Consider the following 22,868-nt stretch of genomic DNA (forward strand, 5'->3'; position numbering starts at 1 on the left):
TAGAGAATCTGGAGGCCCCCCAATCCTTTTCTGTGGATGCATTTTCTCTGAACTTGTGCATGTAAAGTCCTAATTAAAGGCGTCTGCCAGGATCGTAATCTCTTGCTCCCTCTGGTGTCTGTCTGTGGCACTGCAAGTTCTCTGGCTCTATAGCAGCAAGCCACTCCACTCTCCTGGGTTCTCAGTGGCAACCAGGTAGCTCCCCATCAGCATCAAAATCAGGCCAAAGAGATATCAGTCCCTCAGGTAGCTCTCCAAAAAGCCAGAGAGCAGATGCAACTATGCTACTCCTCCTCCCTCTTGCTCCAAGTGAGGGATGAGGTAAAACAGGAGCCAGTCCCTCAGGCCGCCCTCAGAGAAGCCAGGCCGTGGGAGGCGCGCTTCGCCTCTTCCTTATGAGTGAGAAGTCTCAACTGGAGTGTCTTCTCCCAATCATGCAAATCCAGGCCACCACCACTGTCCTTTGTTCCCAGCTACCCTCAGGCCTCTAACCTCTGCTGGTTCCATCAGTGCTCTAAGTGGGGAGTAAGGCGAGCCCCAAGGTAGGGCTCTGAAAGGTACGGATGCTGAACGTTCTGTTCTCTTTCTCCCCAGCAGGAGAAATCGCAGGCAGACTCGTGCTGAGCTGTGCCGAGTTGTGCCGTCTCGGGGCAGGGCTGACCCTGGTGAAGTGAAATCACTCCTCTTCCCTGTTTCAAGGCAGCTGCTCCTGGCTTTGTGCTCACCTGGGGTACTGCAACTTCCTCACTGGAATCTCGAATTCTCATAAAGGTATTTTGGTGTGTATACCGTTCTTACTGGTGTTTGTGTGCGGGAACAATGGCTGGGACTTTCTACTGTACCATTTTGCTGATGTCACTGGGGCCCAAAGCATTATCAGAACTCCTAATTATGTTGTGGCAGAAATATCTTCCCCTCCACCGTGACCCTGTGCACTCACAGAGACTTATGATATATTTTAAAACAAACTGGAAGTATCAGATATCTGGCTCTTTAATATCATGCTTTTTCCCTCTGTATGTTGAACACTTATCCCAGGAGAGGCAGCGTGGCAGAGTGGTTAGAAACAGGCCCTGGAACAGCCCTGCCTTGGTTCAAATCTCAGCTCTGCCCCTTCTTAGCTGTGTGACCTTAGGCAGGTTGCTTCACGTTACCGTGCCGCCGTCTGTCCACCTGTAAAGTGGGGGTCTAACAGCATCTACCTCAGAGTGTCGTTACAGGATGAAAGAGTAAACACCCAGGACTGTTGGTGCTTCGTAAGTGACTGTAAAATAAAAATCCTGAAGTGTTTCATGAAAACCTGCATGTTCGCTCCTTCCCAAAGTTTATCTAATCGGTCCTCTGACATCTGTAGCGGACAGGAGGGACCTGACAGATTCCAGTTCGGTTCAGGGAGATTAAGCAAGTCAAAGTGAATTTTGGGGGACCCTCTGTGACTTCTCTTTACCAAGAACTCCTGAGGCCATTAAAACAGGAATCGATGGCAGGCATTTTCAACCTCTCTTCCTGAAAACTCCTCAAAGTCTTGACATTTATTAGAGACGACTTTCTTTCAAACGAAATACATCAATGCAAAGTGGAAAGGCCACTAAATGAGAAATCTGCGTGAATCCCGTCTGGCTGTGTGACCTCCGCTGACCCCCACTGACCTTCACTGCCCTCCTCTCAAACACCAGAGTCCTGGGATGGACCGTCTCCTGCCCCAAGCATGTGACACAGAGACTGAAATTTAGTACCACCCCCTCTCACCCTCTCAGGGACAAGCAAACATTTTTTAATTAATCAAAACGTTTTGTCTCTGCACAGATACTGGTTCAGCCGATGGAACTTTCCAGAAATTTCAGAGCTATCTTCACTGCCAGTTGTTTATATCAGTCATGACAGAGCAGAAAATCATTAAAATACATATATATTCTTTGCTGTCAACGAAACGAAAATGAGGTCATCTGTGTGAGAATCTCACACCCTCGAAAGCTATAGCGATACCTGCGAGCATTACTGCACTTAAGACTTAGAAATGGGGACTCAAAAGCATAACCCAGAAGAGATCGCTAAATGCACAGAAAAGGCAGGCTGCAGGCAAACAAGGAAAAGACACTGACAGTCCACGCTCCTCGCCTCCATGGAAACGCACGCGCACCGTAGCTGCTACCAAGATTCTAATTTCTCTCCCATCAGACCAAAAGGAGACAGAAATCAGAGAAACGGGGACTGAGCTGGGCATAAGCACAGGGAAAGTCCCCAAAGCGAGTTATCTACAATCTCCCAGTTTGTCCTTTTGTTCGTAGACCTGCAGTTGCAGTAAACAGAAGTAGCATATCTAACACACCCATTTTAGCTACAGTCTGGAAACTGCTCTGAGCTACTTAGACGGCCTGTTCCTCGGGGCGGGTCTGGATTACCCAGTGGAAAAGTCACGCCCTCCTTCCCCTTGTCAACCTTCGAGCCACCTGTGCTTGGAAGAGCACCAAGAAAGAGCAGGTGGGGTGGCTGTCATCTTGGGACCTTTTCCTTCCGACTTGTAGAAGTGCACAGGGGGCCCGAGCAGCAATCTTTTTATTTTAAACATTTTTTTTTAGTTAGAATTCACATACCATAATATTCACCTTTTTAAAGTGGGATTTAATATATTCATAAGTCGTACAACCACCCTCACTACCCCATTTCAGAACATTTTCATCCTCCAAAATCAGCCGCACGCCCATGGTAGTCACTCCCCTGGACCAGGCCCGGCAACCACTCATCTACTTTCTGTCTCTATGGATTTGCCTCTTAGGGGTATTTCATAGAAATGCGATCATACAACATGCGACCTTTCGTGTCTGGCTTCCTTCACTTATTATCAGGGATTCAAGGTGCATCCATGTCGTAGCATCAGTGCTTCACTCCTTTTTATGGCTGAGTCATATTCCATTGTGCGGACAGACCCCATTTTGTTCAACTATCATCAGCTGATGGACATTTGGGTTGTTTCCACCTTGGGGCTATTATGAATAATGCTGCTATGATCATTCATGTCCAAGTCTTCGTGTAGACATCTATTTTCAGTTCTCCTGGGGAGACACCTAGGAGTAGAATTACTGGGTCATATCTTTAACTCTATCTATAACCTTCTGAGGAGCTGCCAGACTGAAATCACTTTTCTTAAGTATGCTTTTTATTAAAATAAACATCTCTCCATAAAAAAGCAAAACTCCTAAGTGTACACCTCCATGAATTTGCACCAAGTGAACTCGTACCCATGTAGCCAGCACTCAGAACAGAACGTGACCAGCCCCCAGAAGCCTCCTCGTGGCCCCTTCCAGCCCTCACCCCACCCCTCTGACTATCCTCACACCGCAGATTAATTTTGCCTGTTTTTGAACTTTATGTAAATGAAATCTTTCATTTCCAGCTTCTTTTGTTCTAGATTACGTTGTAAGATTTATCCATGTTGTTGAAGTTAATTATTATTTGTTTATTCTCTATGCTTTATAACAGCAAATTTTTTCTATTAAGGGCCAGAGAGTCAACAGTGCTAGCTTTGTGGGCCACGTGGCCTCTGTCAGGACTACTCGACTCAGCCACCGCCACGGAGAAGCAGCCAGAGGCGATACACAAGTCAACGAGTGAGGCTGCTTCTCAGTACAACTCGGTTTATAGACACTGACATTTGAATCTCATGTAATCTTCACCTGCCACGAAGTATTCTTCTTTCAGTCTTTTTCAAGCATTAAAAAACATAAAAAGCATTCTTAGCTCATTCTTGGCTCGGGCGGCCAGCCGGATTTGGCGACCGTGGAAACAAACTGAACTGACCCATTCCACTGTGGGCGGACATCTGGCTGGTTTCCCGCTTGGAGCCCTTACACGTGGCGCGCGGCCACCACTCTCCACACCCACGGCTAAGACGTTGCCGTTGGAGCCCTTCCACCCGCTCCCCTTCTCCGCCCAGCAGTGACCGGGTCCCGTTAAGAGCCTGACCATTTTTATGCCAGTATTCCTCTCCCAAGCCAGCCCGCATCATCTTATTTGCCTACTTGCTTTATGACCTAATTCTCAGATGACTTGGGCAGACGGAACAGAAAGTCATAACTCTGATGAAAAGAGCAACAGTCTCCAATCAGTGAGAGAGGCTGGTCGCCACGGGGGGAAGTACCAGCGTGGGCGCTGTAGCAACTGCTACTAGTATCTCCTCCCGGCCTCCCAGCAAGCTGGCCTTGCCACCTTGCTCCTTCCTGTCCCCTCACAGTAACTTAACTGTCATTTAGGGGTTAGCAAAGGTTTCCTGCAAAGGGCCCGACGAGGGAGAGTTTCAACTTTGCGGGCCATAGAGGCTCTGTCGCAATTGCTCCTCTCGGCTATTGAAGCAGAAACAGGCAGGGAGCTGGGGGCTGGGGGCTGGGGGCTGAGGGCTGGCGGCCCTGCTTTACACAAGCATTCATGAGGCATCTGCTACCTGCCAGGCCCCTGTCAGAAGTTCCAGAGGTACCAGTACGCCGACAAGCCTCTCCTACCAACAGAAGCAGGACCCACCAATAAGGTACAAAGAAAGCACCGCAACCCACTGGTGATGTACAAAGATAAAGAGGCACAGCCGCCCCCACAGGACCCCGGACATGCAGGATCTCACTAGCAACGCTCCAACCAGGAAGCTGTGGGGAAATAAAAGGTAATTCTAAACACACACACCCCCCGAGGTTTCTATGATATCCTACAATCAGAACGGTTTCTCCAACTAATTAGCAAGCCTAATGCTTCAAGATTCCAGATGCGCCTGACTCGTGAGTAAAATACGGTCATAGCATAGCTCTTACAAAGTGGCCAAGGCCATCAGGTCACCCGTATTCACAAGACACCGTGAAAAGGGGTAGGACACAAGGAGGAGACGCTCTGGGAACACTGAGTTCCAAGCCAGACCTTAGAAGCTAAAAATACATAAGCAAAAAAGCTTCATATCTTACAGATTTCCCAGAAATTCCAACGACCAATCACAAGCAGTCCTGACCAAGTCCCTTTTCTTGCGTGGATTACACAAGGCACTAAACTCAGGGCTGATGTCTGCTGGCCGCTCCTCTGAAGGCCAGCTGGGCGCCCCTGGGCTCAGAGGGGGTGTCATTGCACCACAGGGCCACTAGAGGGTGCTCTGTGAGCAGTCCTGCTGCCTAGGGCACCTGAAGTCCCCTGGGTGGGAACTGTCTCCTCTTTTTTCCATCAGCTCCAACTTGTAACTCTCACCTCCACCCAAAGAGAAGGCAGGGCAACTCCCCCATCCTACCCTGCCTCACCTGCTGTCCTTCCCTTGGCCTCCTTTAGCCCTAACTCCTTCCTTGGGTCACAGGAATCTCGTATCTCCGCAGCCCATGGCTCAGGCTCTCTGCCCTGAGCCACAGGCAATGGCCAGTCCCAACATTCCTGCCACACCCCAAGGAAGTCAGGAAGCCTTGACCTTGGTCTTTTCACCCACAATTGTAATACTGCCACATGACCACGTGCATGTGCACTGCCTTGAACAAATGGCTCTGTTGTCCACACCTAATTTCTAGAATAATTATTGTATCCAATGCGGACAGCGTCCTGCCCGTATCGCTCAAAACCTTCCAGTAAGCTCCAACTGATTTCCAACTGTATCTGTGCCTGAGGTCACTGTTTCAGGACCCAGGAAGGTGGCTCTGCTGGCGTGGCATGCCTGAAGTGCATTATTTGGAGCAGGTATTAATCGATGACTCTCAGGAACTGATATATAAATATCCCCACTCTCCTGCCCCTAGAATGGGATCACTTCAAGGCGTGGGTTTTGTACATGTGTAGAAAAGACTTTGCCGCTGCAGGCCAGAGACCACTCTCCTTAGGAAGGCCTGCTGTCGGCCCTTGGCTGGCATCTGGGGACTTGGATACCAGGAGGGTTCACACCGTTCCCAGAACTGGTAAGAATGGCTCATGGTGCCTAAACTGGTTGTCCAAATACTGGGAGTCTGGAATTTTGATATGAGCTGGACAGAGGGTGCCCACAGGACCAACCTCCAATAAAAATCGAGGCACTGAGACTAACAGGCTTCCCGGGTAGACAGTACTTCACCCACGTTGTCTCAACTCATATCAGAAAATTAAGTGCATCCTGTGTAACTCCCCAGGAAGGGGACTCTGGAAGCTGGAGCCTAGTTTCCTCCAGACTTTGCCCCATGTACCTTTTCCTGTTGCTGATTTTACTTTATATCCTTTCATTATAATAAGTCATAGCTGTGAAGACAGCTATACGCTGAGTCCCCTGAGTCCCTCGAGTGAGCCCGGAGGTGATTCAGCGGACCTGTGACACAGCAAGCCCCATTTCCTAGAGTTTCCAATCTTGGAGTTAAGCTCCAGCTATCCACGGGGGGAGCTGCATTAACTGCCCCGCCTCTAACGGGTGCCTTCCTTTCCTGGTCACCCTGCTCCCCCAGGAGTCCCTGCAGTGTCCCCAAAATGCCTTGCACTGGAAGCCTCGTCTCAGGGTCCACTTCTGAGAGAACCCAAACAAAGGCAGTATTGCATTCCATTTTCCATTTCTTCGACCAGTGATGCCTTTGCCTGTGCAAACCCATGAGTGATTTTTTTTAATATCAGTATTTTTGTTTTTTCGTTTTATTTTTTCAAATTTATTTTAGGTTTTTTTTGGGGGGGTTGGCAATTAGGTTTATTTATTTATTTTTTTTAGAGGAGGTACTGGGGAATGAACCCAGGACCTCGTGCATGCTAAGCACGTGCTCTAGCACTCTGAGCTATACCCTCCACCCCATGAGTGATTTTGATGGCCCTGGACAAATGGGCAAAATCTTCATGCCCTGAGGCTAAGTGGAGTTATTAGGAAGGACGCCAAAGCAGGATCCTTCAAAGAAACAAAATGGGGAAGTTGTACTAATGGACAAAGCAAAGCTTGCCATCCGTGTAAGAACTCAGGACAACTCCCTGAGAGGCTTTAATGATGGTAACAGGTGACCCGACAAAAACGCCCAAGCTGTGCTGAGACCCCTGGCAATTCCAGGACGGCCTGAGCACCCCTCCCTGTTGTGTTTTAATTACTACTATTTTGAATATCAATCTTATTCATAAACTGCAATAATTCCTTCCAAGCTCGCTTCCTCCTATATTTGACTCCAAGCTCCCTCTCTATGGTCTGGGCCTTTGAGGAAGTGTTTGCTGGGCCTGCCATACAGCGACAACAGCCACTAACCCTAAAGAGCTTAACCCACCGCACACACTAGCTCTCCTCTACAGAAGGCGTTACCCACACTATTTTGATCGAGAGAGAGAAAACTAACTCAGCTCAATGCTTTGGACATCACTGCACAGACACACTCAAAAACATGTGCGAGAAAGACAGCGTATCTGTGCATACACACAGGACACAGAAAACATGTAAACCACACTGGCGTCACGAGACGTGAAAAAGACAGGTTGCAACACATTTCCTTGATGCATCGCCTTTCACACCCACCACAGTCCGCAGTTTTATACTTTGGAGCAACGCAAGTTTGAAAGGCATGACTCGCTTTCCCCTGCTAGGTTTGGGCGGTTTCTTTAACTGCCCAATTCATCTTGATTTTTCCCTTATTACTTTTCACCCGGCCGCCACCCAACCACAGACATTTGACCCAGAATCGCCGGGGCCCGAGGAAGTGGACTTTGGACCTGTCACAGAGGTAAAAGTGCCACAAGCTGGCAGTTCCCTGAGCAGCCCGATGAGCCGACCCCTTCGTCAGCATTTCTTACCCAGACAGAGGAGGTGAAAAACAAATTGGTTTAAAATCCCCTTGCAGCCCTCTCAAGAAATTCATCTGAAATAGAATTCGATTCTCAGCCCAGAATTTTTACCATAGGAAATTCCGCTCTACACAGAGTTAAACTATTATAAATCAACTATACTTCAATCAAAATTAATTAATTATTTTAAATAATAAAATAAAAAATAAAGAAATAAACTATGAGACCACAGTCCCACTGTTACAAGTTGCTCAACACACCCCAAGCACCCAAATAAAGAAATAAATAGAATGAAATCACACCAAGGCGCATCATAGTCAGAACTGTTAAACTTGGTGAAAAGGAGGATATCTTAAAAGCAGCAAGAGAAGAAAGACACGAATGTCCAGAGAAAACGAGGCAACCAGACACCACGACCAGGACGAACAACGTACCACTAGATACGCTGCCAAGGATGAAGTTCACGGACTCAAGGTCACAAGAAAGCCAGACACAGGATTACACGAGTCCATCAAGAAGTCCATCAAAGTTCCAAACGGGCAAGCCAAACGTGTGGACTTACTCAGGGCAGCAGTTACCCTTGGGCTGGGGAGGGACCAGTAAGGACTTGGGCGTGGCTTCTGGCAGCTGGTCACCTTCCGTTTCTTGAGCTGGGCACTGGTTACTCAGGTGCAATCACTTTGTGAAAATGAATCAAGCTGTACACTTACACCTGACGCAGTTTTCTGCACATGTATTTCAACAAAAGGTTTGCTAAGGGCAATTCGAGAGAACCATCAGGGAAAATGAAATCTCACTGCCTCACTATATGAAAGTTTAAATTTTTAGTCAGCATGCTGCAACACTTCTCTGAAGTGCCTGGGAAATACTCTCTTTCTCTTTTAAAATACCTATCGTATCATCGCTTAGGAAAATGATTTCCTGCTGAAATAATTCAGGTCAAAAGTCTGAACCCTCTGACCCTCTGACTGCAAAGGCACTGGGGTTGGCAGGCCCACCGTGACATGGGCTCCAAGCTGCAGCAAGGCAGAGCACGTTTCACTGGTGCAGAGAGGAAAGAGGAGACGCCCCCCCTAGAAAATTACATCCCACGGTTGCGATGCTGGGTGCTCGGAGTGACAGCCAGACATCCAAACCCCATTGGCCGTTTGGGGGCTACTGTAATGAAGTCTCCAAGCTATGAAGATGGACATGGAAGTAGACATTTTCCTGAAATATATGCAGTTGTCAAATTATTTAAAATTAATACACTGAAAGCCATCATCAATACGCCCTAACTTCTAATCAGTAAACTGAACCTTGCACGGAGCACCTCTCCTCCCCAGGGGTGTGTCTAGCCAATGCTATATAACAAATTACCTCGGAACTTAGCAGCTTAAAACAATAAACATATGATCTTCCAGTTTCTATGGGTCAGGAATTGTGGAGCAGCCTAGCTGGGTTTTTTTGGCTCGAGGTCTCTCAGGAGGTTGTGGTCAAGCTGTCAGCCGGGGCTGCGGGCGTCTTAAGGCTGGACGAGGCCAGGAGCACCACCTCCAAGGCGGCTCCCACACGCGGCCTGCAAGTGGGCGATGGCTGTTGGAGCGAGGCCTCGGTCCCGTCCATCCTGCACCTCCACAGGACTGCTTATGCGTCCTCCGGACGTGGCAGTTGGCTTCCTCTAGAACAGGTGATGCAGAGGAGCCAGGGGAAGAAGCAGTGTCGTGACCCAGTCTTGGAAGTCACACGCCGTCCCTTCCAGCGCATCCTGCTGGCAGGACAGTCAGCCCTGAGTGGCTCCGCGTGGGAGGGGCTTGCACATGGGTGTGCATCCAGGAGGGAGAGTCATCCCAGCCCCCACTAGTCAAAGCTTCTCCCCTCACCTCTCCATCTTACCTGAAACCCCACCAACTTCCAATTCATGTCAGATAATGGAGTCTCACTTTTTTAAATGCAGACAGCTTTAGGACGGTGAGGGGCCCTGCTTTGTTCGCCCCTTCTAGCCAACCCTCCAGCCCAACCCCCCCCAAGTGGCACTGACAGTGAGAGGAGCCCCCTGGTAGCCACGTGGCCAGGTACCAAGGGCCACAGGACCATGGGAGTCCCCAAGAGAAGCAAGCTCTGAGCCATGAGACGTGCAGAAAGGGACGTGAGAATGCCTCTGCCAATTTCAAAATGTGCCTGGAGCCGGCAGAGCAGGGGCGCGCCCCTTCCACCTTCCACTGCTCCTTCCTCCTCGGCTCCCACCCAGCACCCTGCACTCCCCCCGCCCCTTCTGCTCCCACGGGCTCCTCCATGGCTTGGTTCCTTGGCCCCAGGGCTGTGCAGCTCTCTGTCCCCTTTTGGAACACAGCCTGCATCTTGGGAAGGGGATGAGGCCAGCTGCACATGGCCTTGGGTGACACAATGGACTCAGTGTTCTCACATCCCCACCCCACAGGGCAGGAGAGAAGGAGGGGGCCGCAAGGTCTCTGTGTTCCCGGAGCCAAGGGCCAAGGACTGAGAACACCCCCAGAAGGCTCCTTCTCACAACAGTAATAACTAACAGTAACTACTTCGCTGGGTTCGCGTTCTGAGCACCTCACAGGGATTCAGTCTTCAGGGCTCTTGACGCTCTGAACTAAATACTGTCACCCTCGGGCTCACATTACAAACAAGCAAACTGAGGCAGAGGAGAGGCTACATTTCGAGCCCAAGCCTCACAGACAGCGAGTGAGGAGCCAGACTCCAGCCCGGGCCCCGAGGGCCCTTCTCTCGGCGGGTGAGAGGATCGAACAGGCCTCGTTCCTCTCAGGACCCAAGAGCTACCTGCTTCCACGGAGAGGGCGCTGCTCACCAAGCTTCTCCTCAGCTGTGCAGAAAGAGCTTACAGAAAGGCCTGCGGGGTTCCACTCCTGTGACAGGGAAGGACAAATCCGACTCCATGTTGGATGTGTTCCTTGAGCTCTAACCCAGTGCTCTGCTCCCTGTGCTGAGTCACGCTGGCTCCGCACGTTTTGTAAAAGAATGTTGCCTCGAGCCTGAAATCTACAGGAGAGCCCAGTCTCAAGGCTCTGACCTTTGAACTTTTCCGTTCACACAGAGCTAAAAAGTTGCAGAACAGAGAATAACCTGTGTCTTGTTGGAGGTTGACAGGAACATCATGACCTGACCCACAGGGTCAGCTGCAAGAACAAAGGATTCCGACACCAAGAAGTTTGCACCAACCAACCATACTGCCTCCCCTTTTTAGTATGAAAGCCTGAATTCTGACTTGGGGAAGATGGTTCTCCAGGACATCAGTCCTTCATCTTCTGGGTCTGCCGGCTTTCCAAATAAAGTCATTATTCCTTGCCCCAACCCCTCATCTCCCGATTTATTGGCCCGTTGTGCGGCGAGCAGAATGAGTTTGGACTCGGTAGCACTCAGACCTTCGGGCTGGGTGAAGGCTCGCCTGCCCCAGAAAACACCGCTGTCTTATTTCGTTGCGGCTGCCCGAACAAAGCCCCACAGGCCAGAGGGCTCATGTGGGAGAAACTTCCTGTCTCCCAGGTCTGGAGGCCAGAAGTCTGAGACCAAGGTGACAGCAGGGTTGGTTCCTTAGGGGCTGGGAGGCCCTATCTCCAGATAAGGTCGCTTTCTGAGGCACCAGAGGTTAGGACTTGAATATATGCATTTTTGAGAGACACAATTTCAGCCCAAAATAGCGGCTGAAGACGATGCTGGTGAGAAGTGCCACTCCGTGTCACTCCCTCTCCTGGGACCTCTCCAGACCATTTTCCTCCACAACAATCTATTTCCTGCTTATGTGGGCCACTCCCCTCACGGATGAAAACGAAGCCACAGACACAACTAGCACCTGTGTGAAAGTTAAATGCGGGGAGTCCTCCAGTGCAGCCTTGAGATGTTCTGCCCGGGGTCCTCAGAGCAAGGCCGTGGCGGGGACATGGCCACGGGGTGGCTTAACTGTATTCTAGAGTGGTTATCAAAGTGAAGGCTGAAATGTCCATCAATTCATATGTTTTGGGCAAAGGGGGTGCTAGTGGAAGGCACAACTGAGCTAAGAGGAAAAATGACATGTCTGTCATTGTTGTGGTGGCCCCCGTCCTGCTAACCCAACCAGTGCCTTCACGGGTTCCAGTGGACGGGAAGAAATAATCACATTGAGGCATCTCGACCCAGAAGGGAAGCTAAGATCCCAGAAGCGGGTAAGTTCCATCCGCCCCTAGAGACGCGGTACAAAATGCTGGGCGAGCACCAGGGAAGCAGTGTCAGCCTCGAGAAATGAGTCAGCAGGTCCCCAGCCACCAGAGCCAGGAGCAGACTTCTCAAGGGGACCACAAAGAATGCGACGTCTGTGAGCAATGCTCCCTCCAGCCAGACCCCAGACCCACCAGGAGCTGCTGGTGGGAGTGGGGCCGGCAGCATCCTCGGAGGTGGGGGTGGGGGGCGAAGTCGAGGGCCTGGCCCAGCCCTGCAGGGCTCTCTGCGTGCAGGGCTCTCTGCGTGCAGGGCTCCAGGAGGTGGTGCGGTCACCTCCAACAGGGAAGGCTCTGGTCTCCAACTCACATCAGTTCAACCCACAGCCAGCTCCCTGCTCCGGGCATCCGCACAAGGACTCCCGGGAGAGCAAGTGAGCACCTCCGGAGCAAACCACAGGAAGGAAGGAAATGTGGCAGAGGGATGGTGGCAGTGGACCATGGGTGACCCAGGCTGCCCAGCATGGGGGCCAAGGGGTGGGGAGCCCTCCAGGCAGAGAACAGCCAGGTCACAGTGACAGTGACGAGGGGCGGGCTCAAGGGGCCACAAGAAAGCTCAGGGGACTTCATCCACAACAGGAGGCGGACAGGGAGCCTTTTTAGTGCCAGCTGTGGAACACATGTGCCATTGCCTTTGCTGTCCCAGCGAACCACTGCCCATCACGAGTGACACTGTCCTGACACAGGTGCGAGAAGTGATATAGGCGGCTGCCACCTCAAAGCACTGTAATCACACGATCACAATCTGACCTGACCGCCCGTCCTCCTTTGCTAGCCAAGGCACAACATTGCTGCTCAATTAATTAGAGGCACAGTCCTCTAAGTTACAGCTCACTTGGCCACAAATGTCACTGCTCACCTGGCCACTGTCCCGGTCTCCTCGCCAGCGACTCTACTTTCTCTCACCCACGTTCTGTCCCCCTGACAGCAGCGGGAGCCATCCTTTCAAACACAAGTCCCAACAGGTCACTCTCCCACGCAAAGACACCCGCGGCTTGCCATCAAACTTAGAATCGCCCAGGGTTGGTGTCACTTCTGCCAAGTCTCCGCGTGGTCCGCCCTGGCAACCCCCCAGAGCTCCTCTCCCACCACACACTCTCCAGCACATGCCAAATTCCTTGCTATTCATCAGATGCACCTGGCCCTGCCTGGCCTCAGGGCCTTTGCACCCAGGGCCTCAGGGCCTTTGCACAGGCTGTTCCCTCAGCCCTGAGCCCTCCTCTCCCTCGATAATCACATGGCTCCCCCTCTATCCCTGTTCATGTGTGAGCCCTCAGGAAGGCCTCCAAGACTGCCCAGTCTAACCAGCACTCTGAATCCACCGCAGCCCACCCTTTGCCTCTAGCCATATTTAACTCTACAGCACAATCCATCAAATACCATGGAATGTCAGTTCCACCAAGGCACAAACCTTGTCCATTTGGTTCTACAGTACACCCCACTGCCTAGACTGGTATGTCTCAACCGGGGGTAATTCTGCCCACCAGGGAACATCTGCCAATGTCTGGAGTTCAGCTGTCACAACTGGGGGGCGGGGCATCGAGTGGGTGGGGACCAGGGATGCTGCTAAACATGCCACAACGCACAGGACGCCCCACCACAGAGAATCATCCAGCCCAAATGTCCACAGTGTCCAGGTTGAGAAACCCTGGCCTATGCACATTGCAGGGACCCAAAAAATATTGGCTGAACAAAGAAGTAAATGAAGGAGTCAGTGAATGAATGAATATTGAGGCTCATGTCTCAGGGCAATGCCTTTGCAGTTCTTGGGATATTGGGGATCTTTTTTCAGGGTCCTAATAGCTCACTTAATTTTTCATTCAACTAATATTTAATGAGCACCTACTATGCTGTGTGCTCTGTGCTGTGTTTACAGTGGTGAACAAGGCACACACAGGTCCTGCCCTCACAGAGCCTACAGTGGAAAAAAGAACATTCTGTGCAAGGAATCTGAGGACCTGGGTCGTTCCCCAACTCTGTCACTATCAGTCATGTGACCCTGGGCAAGTCACCTGACTTCTCTGGACATCTCTTCGTCATAGGTAAAATATAAGGGTTTCTCTGATTTTGAAGCTAGTTTCCAACATCTAAATTCTAGGCATTAAATTAATCCCAGAGGTCTTTTCCTCTTTGGCATTTTTACATTAGTATAATACCATGAGCACTGATCACAAAAGCTTGAGTCATCCACATGTCCATCAGGAGGGGACTGGTGAAGTAAATTTCCAGACTGTCCCCACTGGAACACACTGTGAGCGAGTTGGTGTAAAACAGCCTCTAAACAACAGTAGGAAGAGAAACGAAGTATATCTCGTGCCTCCATTCTTTCTCTAAAAGTACTTTCATAGAAAAACAGAATGAATGCGTTACTGCTACGTGAAACAACACGGATGAATCTGCTGATCATGCCTAGCGGAAGAAGCCAGTGTAAAAGTGTGCAGATCATAGGACTCCATGTATATGACGTTCAAGAACAGGCAAAAGTAAACTGTGCCAACAGAAATCAGTACGGTGTTGCCTCTGCCAGAGGATTTGGCTAAAGGAGGACAAGATGGGGCCCTCCAGGAGCACCGAGAATGTTCTCTCTTCATTTGTCAAAACCCACTGAACTGATACTAACTACTATATATAAAATAAACAACAAGTTTCTACTGTACAGCACAGGGAACTATATTCAGTATCTTGTAATAACCTTTAATGAAAAAGAATATGAAAATGAATATCTGTATGTACGTGCATGACTGGGACATCGTGCTGTACACCAGACATTGACACATTGCAGCTTCAATTTAAAAAAATATGAGAAGGAATATATGTATGTACATGTGTGACTAAAACATGATGCTGTACACCAGAAATTGATACAACATTGTAAACTGACTATACTTCCATTAAAAAAGAAAAAAAAGGGAAAAACCCAACTGAATTAAGATCCATGCATTTCACTCCATGTAAATTACATACCAATAAAGAAAAAAGAAAAAAGAAAGGGCTCTATACAATCTATAGTTGGGGTATTTGCACAGACACTTCTGAAACAATATATATGAACGTTACCAGTGGGGAAGGGGAGGGAATAGCTCAGTGGTAGAGTGTGTGCTTGGTATGCATGAGGTTCTGGGTTCAATCCCCAGTACCTCCACCAATAAAAAAAATTTTAAATAAAGAAAGAAAAAAAAAAAGAAAGTTACCAGTGATGGCCTTTGGAAGGGGGGGTCAGGGGACAATGGAAATGGGACAAAGACTTCGTTTTCTTTGCATAACCTTGATCCTGCTTGAAATTCTCACATCATGCATATATTACTATTTCAAAGAATAACAAGTCATTCAAAAAATACTTATCACGCTCGTGAAGGAAACCCACCCCTGCCCTTAGAAAGGAAAACGTATCTCCGGCCATCCCCTGAAAATATGGTCAAGCAAGGGTTTGATAGTAAGGCCTTTCCCATAGCCAACAAGATAGTCTGCTGACGAGGGAGAGTGTCTTCAACCCCTCATCCTCATCGGCGGAGGGAGCACAGATGAGCCGTCGCCGCCACCTAACCCTCTGGGTCTGGTTCGGGAGGGCGGAGGGACGCAGGGCACGTGGCTAAGCTGGGACCCTCCGGCCAGCAGGTCACAGCTTAGGCCGCAGGTCCGTGCGATCAGGGTAAAAATGCTCCCCCTGGGCTGCACCCCCAGATCTCCTCAATCACAATCCCCCACATGCCCGAGTCTACATATCTTTTCTATCTTCTTTTTAACTTTTAATTGTGCACCTTTTCAAATACACAGAACATTACAGGGAAGAGTCTGATGAACCCCAAAGTCAACAAGTGTTCCTATCTGACTTTATGTGCCTCCTCGCACTCTCCGTTTATCTGAATTAGTTAAAAGTAAATTACTGTGGTTTTCAAAGTGTGGTCTGGAGACACCCTGGGGCCCCCAAGACCCTTTAAGGGGGTCCATGCTGTCAAAAATATTCTTATAATAACCTTAAGTTGTTATTTGTCTTTTTCCATTCTCATTCTCTCATCAGGATACAGTGGAATTTTCCAGAGGCCACATGACATGTGATACTGCAACAAATTGAATGCAGAAGCAGGTTTGAGAATTTATCTGTCTTCTACTCAGCTACACATTAAAGAGATTCCCTAAAAATGTTCAAAAAAAAAAAACTAACTAAAAGTAACTTATTGCAGGGGTTGGGGTGAGACATTGCTCAGTGGTAGAGCACGTGCTTAGTGTGCATGAGGTCCTGGGTTCAATACCCTGTACCTCCATTAAAAAAAAAATTGACTTAAAAAAAATTTTTTTAATTTAAAAATAAAACTAACTTTAAGTTATTGCCATCATGACACTTCATCCCTAAATACCTCAGCATGCATCACCAAAAAAATAAGACTCTACTACACACACACACATGTGTTAGTTACCTACTGCTGTGTAACAAATTACCCCAAAACATGGCAGCAGGAAACAAACACATCTCATCTCACCGTTTCTGTGTCAGGAATCAGGAGACTGGCTGAGCTGGGTGCCTACCACACCACAAGACTATCGCATCTAGTAAAATTTACAGTATTCTCCCTGTATCATCTAATAGGCATTCACATAAAAATAAACTAGATGTCCCCAATGCCTATTATAGATGTTTGTTCAGGCCAGGATCCAATCAAGGGCTACAAGTTATATTTGGTTACTGTCATGGACCAAACGTGTCCCCCTAGAATTCATCTGTTGAAATCCTAATCCCCAATGTGATGATGTTAGGAGGTGGGGCCTTTGGGAGGTGATGAGGTCATGAAGGTGGAGCCCTCACGATGGGATTCCTGCCCTTACAAGAAGAGGCCAGAGAGCCAGCTCACCCTCTTCCCGCCAAGTGAGGATACAGGGAGAAGGCAGCTCTCTGCAACCCAGAAGCCAACCACTCTGGCACCCTGATCGCAGACTTCCCTCCTCCAGAAGCATGAGAAACAAATGTCTGATGTTAAGAAGGCACCAAGTCCGTGGTCCTCTCTCTGTCACAGCAGCACGGCTGCCTAGGAGAGCTATTCTGTCTCACTGACCTCATCTGATGGAGAATCCCCCTCCTTGTGAAGTTTCTTTCATGATATTGATACTGATGGCGCAGAGACAGCGCCAGATGGCCCGCCAAGGGTGCCAAGCCATTCTGAGGCGCACGAGAGTGAGGCCTGCTCTAGGGTGGGGACGAGCTGTCTCACCGTCTGTGAGGGCCACATGTAAAGACAATGGTGGGGAAGTGGGCGAAGGAGGCAGCTTGGTTGGGCCTTGGCTTCTGCTCAGTGGCTTTTTCTCACCAAAGGCCAAACCTCCCCCAATTTTTAGTCGCCTGGAAGAGGCAGAAAGAGAGAGAGCTGATGGCAAGGGAACGGCAGGAGGGGAACACTGAAGTCCCAGGCTGTGGGGAGACGATGATCATTTTTCTGGTCAGTCTAAGCTCCCACCCCACATATACACACACTAAGCATGGCCCACACTTTACAAAGCTGCGGCCATCACTGCCTCTTGTCTCTCAGGAGTTTCCCAGCTTGCCAACCTCCTTACATCCATCTGATCCCCCCAAAGCCAAGGAAGCAGGACCAGCAAGTACCAGAGCCCCATTTTATAGATTCAGCAACAGCTCCAAGAGGCAAATTGATGCAGCCAAAGCCGCCCTCCAAAGTGTTCGAGCCAGACCTTCAGGGGCCAGTCCTGTACTAAAGTTTAAAGCACGTGACGGCCACCACCTGCCAGGTCCAGGCCGGGGCTCTGCGGGCAGCTGGTGCCAGCCTCATCCAGGCCACAGGTCACCACCATCTCCCCGCCACAACGGGTGCCAGCACCCAGAGGTCTCATTCCCTCCTCACAAGCCCCTGACATGGACCCTGCTAGTCCCACTTTCACAGGTAAGGAAAGGGAGTCTGGGCTGCTAGGTCTCCCCCAGGTCCGCACGCTGGTCTCCTGCTGGCATTTCTTCCTCTTTCCCCGACACTCTCCTTTCTGCCCAGCTAGCTGCCAGCTACAACTGGCACCCAAACAGGCCTCCCCTTTTTGACAGAAGCTATTTCTGGAAGCCCACAGCATAAAAAGCCTGCACATTGTGTTTCCCAGTATATACAACATCATGAAAGGGAATCTGATCTCTAACCAAGGGCTCGGTGTCAAACAAATCATAGGAAAATGATTTTTAGGATCCCAGAGCCAGAAGAGCATTTAGAGATCGTCCAAATCAGTGGTTCTCAACCAGCGGCAAGGGGCCCCACGAAGGGACACTTGGCAGTGTCTGGAGACATCGTGGATTGTCGTAACTGGCAGTGAGGGGTGCTGCCAACATTCATGGGCAGAGACCACGGATGCAGTTAAACATTTTACAGTGCACAGGACAGCCCCGCCACAGATTGATCCAGCCCCAAATGCCAATAGTGCCAAGGTTGAGAAACCCTGATTCAAACGCCATGATTGCTTTGAGGAAAAGAAAACTGAGGCCCAAAGACACAAAGTGACTTGTCCCAGGTTACACAGTCCCAAAGCCAGAAGCAGAACCAGGTCTCCACTACGTCAGTCTTTATCACCTGCTCTACTGTCTGTGGTTGGGCTAGGGGAGAAGAGAGGGTGGGGACCCGAGGATCTTAACTCTTACAGCCAACCTGAACCCAACCTGAAGAAAACTGCAGTAAACGAATTACTGAATTACTGCAGCAACCCATCAGGGTGTCCAGACTCTGAAAGAAATGCCTTCTTTAATTATCAACTAAAATAACACTGCTTTGTGGGTCCTTCAACAGTTGCTGATGTGTCGAATTATTTACGGCACGAGTTCCAATACAATTTACTGACACTACCGCTTCCAGAGGGGTCCTGTTTTACAGGAAAGAATGCCACATTCTCCTCCTAAGGGTGTCCACACATCCTGGCCACGGGTTGTGGGCGAACCAGAGAAGGAAGTGTAAACACAGGTCGGAACTCTCAAAAGAGTCCATTAAAATCCCAGCCCCTGCCCTGCTAAAACTGAAAAGTCACCTGACCCCCCCCTCCTCCATCTGCCGCTGAGTCAGCAAGCCCCTTCTTTCCGCAAGTGAATTAGCCAGCAAGGGAATGAAGGAGACACTGGGAATGCATAGGTTTTGCTGTTCATCTCCACCTCCATCCCTTTCTCAAGACCATTTTGTTCTTAAGAGATGTAGCTGATTGGTGCTGTCTTACATGTGCATGTTATCTTTGGAGGCTTTATTTTATTACATGTATTGTATTGCATACTTTTATTTTTAAATCCACCTAAAACACCCAGAGGGGGAGAAAAAACACATTTCTGACATAGCCCCGTTAAATGCTGGAACCTTGCAAAAATATGCAAAACAATTTTGACTGCACATCTAGCTCTTATTTTGCAAACCAAGAAGTTTTCCATTTCATTTCAAGCAAAGCAGCCTTTGCTTTGAAAGAAATCAGGCTAAATACTGAGGACAAACCCCTGTAAGGAGAATTAGTAAATGTGTCCGTATTTAAGGACAATGACAGTTGGTAAACAGTTAATAGTTACCTGACAAGCCCCTCTCTCTCCTTATAATGCATGTATTGTGATCATTCCGGATTTTTTTTCCCACCTGTGCAGGAAGCCCAGGTCTTCCTGTCTGGCCCCTGCCCACTTTCCCGGGATGGGCATGCCAAGACCCAAGTCACGGGTAAGCCCTTAACAGCCGTGCTCCTCACCCCGCCTCGGCCCCCTCCCCCCGCCCCGGCCCCCTGCCGCCTGGAGCATGTGGCGGCCACAGCAGCCAGAGACCTCACTTTTGCTTCCTGGGGCGCCGACGGGCTGCAGGCCGGCGGGCAGGAGCTCCGCCTGCAGAGTCCCTTACCTGCAGTGCCGCATGGCGCAGCCCGGCCGCCCACCTGCACAGCATCCTAGAGCATCCTTTCTTCAGCGCGACGGCTGCGAGCGCGGTGACGTCACCGGGAGGCGGGCCCCACGCCGCCACGTGACGCCCTCGGGGTGAGGAGGGGGGTGGTGGGAAGACCCTGGAAGTCCCTGGAGGTGAGGAGCCAGTGGTCGGAAGCCCGGCTCTGGCCGCTTCTCAGGGAGGTTTATTTGATGTGGGTAGCTTCCCTCGCCTTTCACCAACTGTGTGAAACAAACAGCACACGAAGGAAAGACCCAAATGACTCCAGGCTCCACGCAGGCAGGTAATAGGATTTCAAACGAGCTGGCAATAAGGGGATTAGTAATGAAAGGAAACAATTTAGTGGGGTTTTTTAAAATCTTTATCAAATGCAATGGAGAAATAAATAAATATATTTTGTGCAAATCAAAAATATAGAGTGCGTATACATACTTTGCGTAGAAGGTCAGTGTTTCAAATTGTGCATCAAATACGATATCAATCAAATACGTTCATTTGAAGCCTATTCACTGGAATTGTATACTAATTGCACTGATGGATAATGCTTTAATTACTCTCAATAGCTACATTCCAATATTAACGTGTGTTTGCCAAAGAAAAAAATAGTGACACCACATATTGATACTACTTATTAAACATTTGATTATTTAAAATAAAGTGCTGTTGCATGAGCATAGTTGTTCTGTTTTCTTAAATCTTCTGGCAAAGAATTTGATCTCTCAGACATGAAAGTTAATTCACAATAACTCATTATTTCACATTTTCTAATTTTTATCATATTCTGCGAAGTGAGTCATTTTACTATTACAGAAAATATGTACAATGTCAACATTTCTCATTCACAACTGAAACACCCTTCCTTGGAAAGCCTTAGAAAATTCCAACTGTGATCATTTCATAAATTTGAAATGGCGTATTTCAAACTTAATCAATGAAGATACCAACTTTCTTGCCAAACTACATAAACGTTTCTGAAATGTGAAAGGGCAAAAGCAGGAACTGTTTTTATTTGTATTCCATTTTCATATAGATTAGTTGACTTCGTTTGAGTTTAAATTACAATTTTAACATTCCTTTTGCTCCCGCCCCTGAAAGAGATGTGAAATAGATTGTTTCACAAGCAGGCCAGGGTTACTGACTTGCTATTTATTCCGGCAGCTTTCATGTCCTTCTATATTTAACCCGGGCCCTTTCACCACCATTCCCCCCAGATTAACCAAATTTCTGTTCAGAAGGTCAGTCTCTAATTTGGGGATAAATAACGGCCCTTGCCTCTCATAGCGATCGGTTATTTTCAGCTCGATTTTAAAAATCAACAAAGTGGCCGTGTGATATGCAAGGTCCCTGCTCTCATTTATTTTTCTGAGTGATAAGCAACTTACCTTTTGCTTTCAGGTTCCTGAGATATAAAATTAAAATGCTACCGAAATCCCCTGCTCCAGTGGGTTGAGAGGCTGATAGAGACAGAAGTGGACAAGTTCATTTTCCTACCAGAGGCAAATGTCGATTTCAGCCTCAGGCGCCCAGGGCGGGCCCCACCCCCAACCCCGCTACTCCCCCACCCCCGCCCCCGCCCCCGCCCCACCCAGTGCCAGGCTGGGAGCGTCACGTGCTCCGCCCAGCCACTCAGCCCTGCCCAGCCGGCTGGGTCAGCTGTGGGATCTGGAGGCTGGCCCTGCCAATCTCGTTCGCCTCCTACCGTCGGTGCCTTCGTGTCCAGAGAAAACTCGGCGTCCCTGACACAGGGCTCGCTGCCCGCTGGGGCTGGGCTGCGCGGGCTACAGTGGTGGGAGTTCCAGGAATCAGTGGGAGGTGGGGAGGCAGGTGGTCTATAAAATGCCCTCCGGAGGTCTGCAGTGTCTTGCCCTGTGTTCTGGCTTGGCGGAAATGGCTTCGCGGAAGTGACTAAAGTAGAGGCACCTGACTCGTCATGGGGCGATTTTTTTGCCGGTAGGTTAGTTTCACCTCCTCTTCTCCAGGTGACTGTTCAAGTATTAACAACGGTAAGGAAACCAGCAATTCTGAAAAGGCCTAGAACTGGGGGGTCGCAGTTTTCAAGAGAATGAGATCCCTTGCAACATCCTCCACCCCCGCCTATAAAATTGTCATTTTGGCAAAGACTTAAAAAAAAAAGAAAAACAGATACCACCCATAAGAATGTAAATTGAGCAATCTTCCTGGTGGGCTGTTTAGCAATTCCTATGAAAATCCTTACGAATATGCGCAGGTTGAAAAATACTGTGGGCTGGACAGCTATTGGAATCCTTTGCTCTGGGAACTCGCCCCAGGGGGAAAAAAGGAAGGGAATGGAAAAAATCATGAAAGGAAAAACTGCGGCACTATTATTTATGACCTCAAAGCACCAGAAGCAAGTTAAAGTTTGCAAAAACAGAGGATGGGTGGAATTATAAGACATCGGTACAATGGAAGGGTGAAAATTGATACGGTGGCCGACGCTTTTTGACATGTAAAGACATTTACAGTGTATTAGATGAAAAAAGTAAGTAAGTGCCAAAGCATCATGTGCTGAATGATCCAATTAAGGTATGTAGGTGCCACCCCACAATATGCCACTCAGCATATTGATGATTTTGAATTAAAGTTACTTAAGAAACAGCCTGTAGAAGAAGGAGGCTTTGGCCTTCCTTGGTCCCCCCAAAAGCATGTGAAGGTACCCTCCCTGGACCAGGTGGATAAAAGACATCCTTTTAGCCAGAGACAGGGAATTCACCGCCTGGAAGGCTGTATAAACAAAACTTGTTACTTCACTGATTTGCTAGCCCAAGCCCAAACCCCTTATTTCACCAATTCCTCACAGATTTATTCTTTCCTTGTCGAGAAGGTATAAAAGCTGCCTGCTTTGGTGACTTTCTGGCATCTCATAATTCTAGGGATGTCCGTACTGTAGGAAATTAAAATTACTTCTCTCTTGTTTATCCATTTTATGTCAATTTAATTATTAAACCAGTCAAAAGACCCAAAAGGGAAGAAGGGGAAATGTTTGCCACCCCTACAGTTAATCTATTTATATCTATGCAGACACCTTTCCACA

At 48.9% G+C, this 22,868-nt stretch overlaps 1 protein-coding gene and 1 non-coding gene across 3 annotated transcripts in view; one reads left to right on the plus strand and one right to left on the minus strand.

Annotated features, from left to right (window-relative positions):
* CLCN4 (chloride voltage-gated channel 4) overlaps positions 1 to 21,698 on the minus strand; it is a 64,195-nt gene extending 42,497 nt beyond the window's left edge. Inside the window, exons 1-3 of one of the 2 annotated variants that reach the window (XM_031445965.2) lie at positions 21,516 to 21,698; positions 21,199 to 21,270; positions 19,775 to 20,037 (exon numbers count right to left, since the gene is read on the minus strand). The gene's annotated coding sequence lies outside the window, so the exon portion shown is untranslated. Of the gene's footprint in view, positions 1 to 19,774; positions 20,038 to 21,198; positions 21,352 to 21,515 lie in introns of those variants that run through there. The other variant, XM_031445964.2, reaches the window with a different exon arrangement.
* Positions 15,006 to 15,078, plus strand: TRNAT-GGU (transfer RNA threonine (anticodon GGU)). The gene has a single exon. It is a non-coding gene; the product is annotated as a tRNA-Thr (tRNA).
* Positions 21,699 to 22,868: the final 1,170 nt, after the last annotated feature.

Source organism: Camelus dromedarius, chromosome X (genome assembly GCF_036321535.1).
Source record: "Camelus dromedarius isolate mCamDro1 chromosome X, mCamDro1.pat, whole genome shotgun sequence".
Taxonomy (NCBI): Eukaryota; Metazoa; Chordata; class Mammalia; order Artiodactyla; family Camelidae; genus Camelus; species Camelus dromedarius.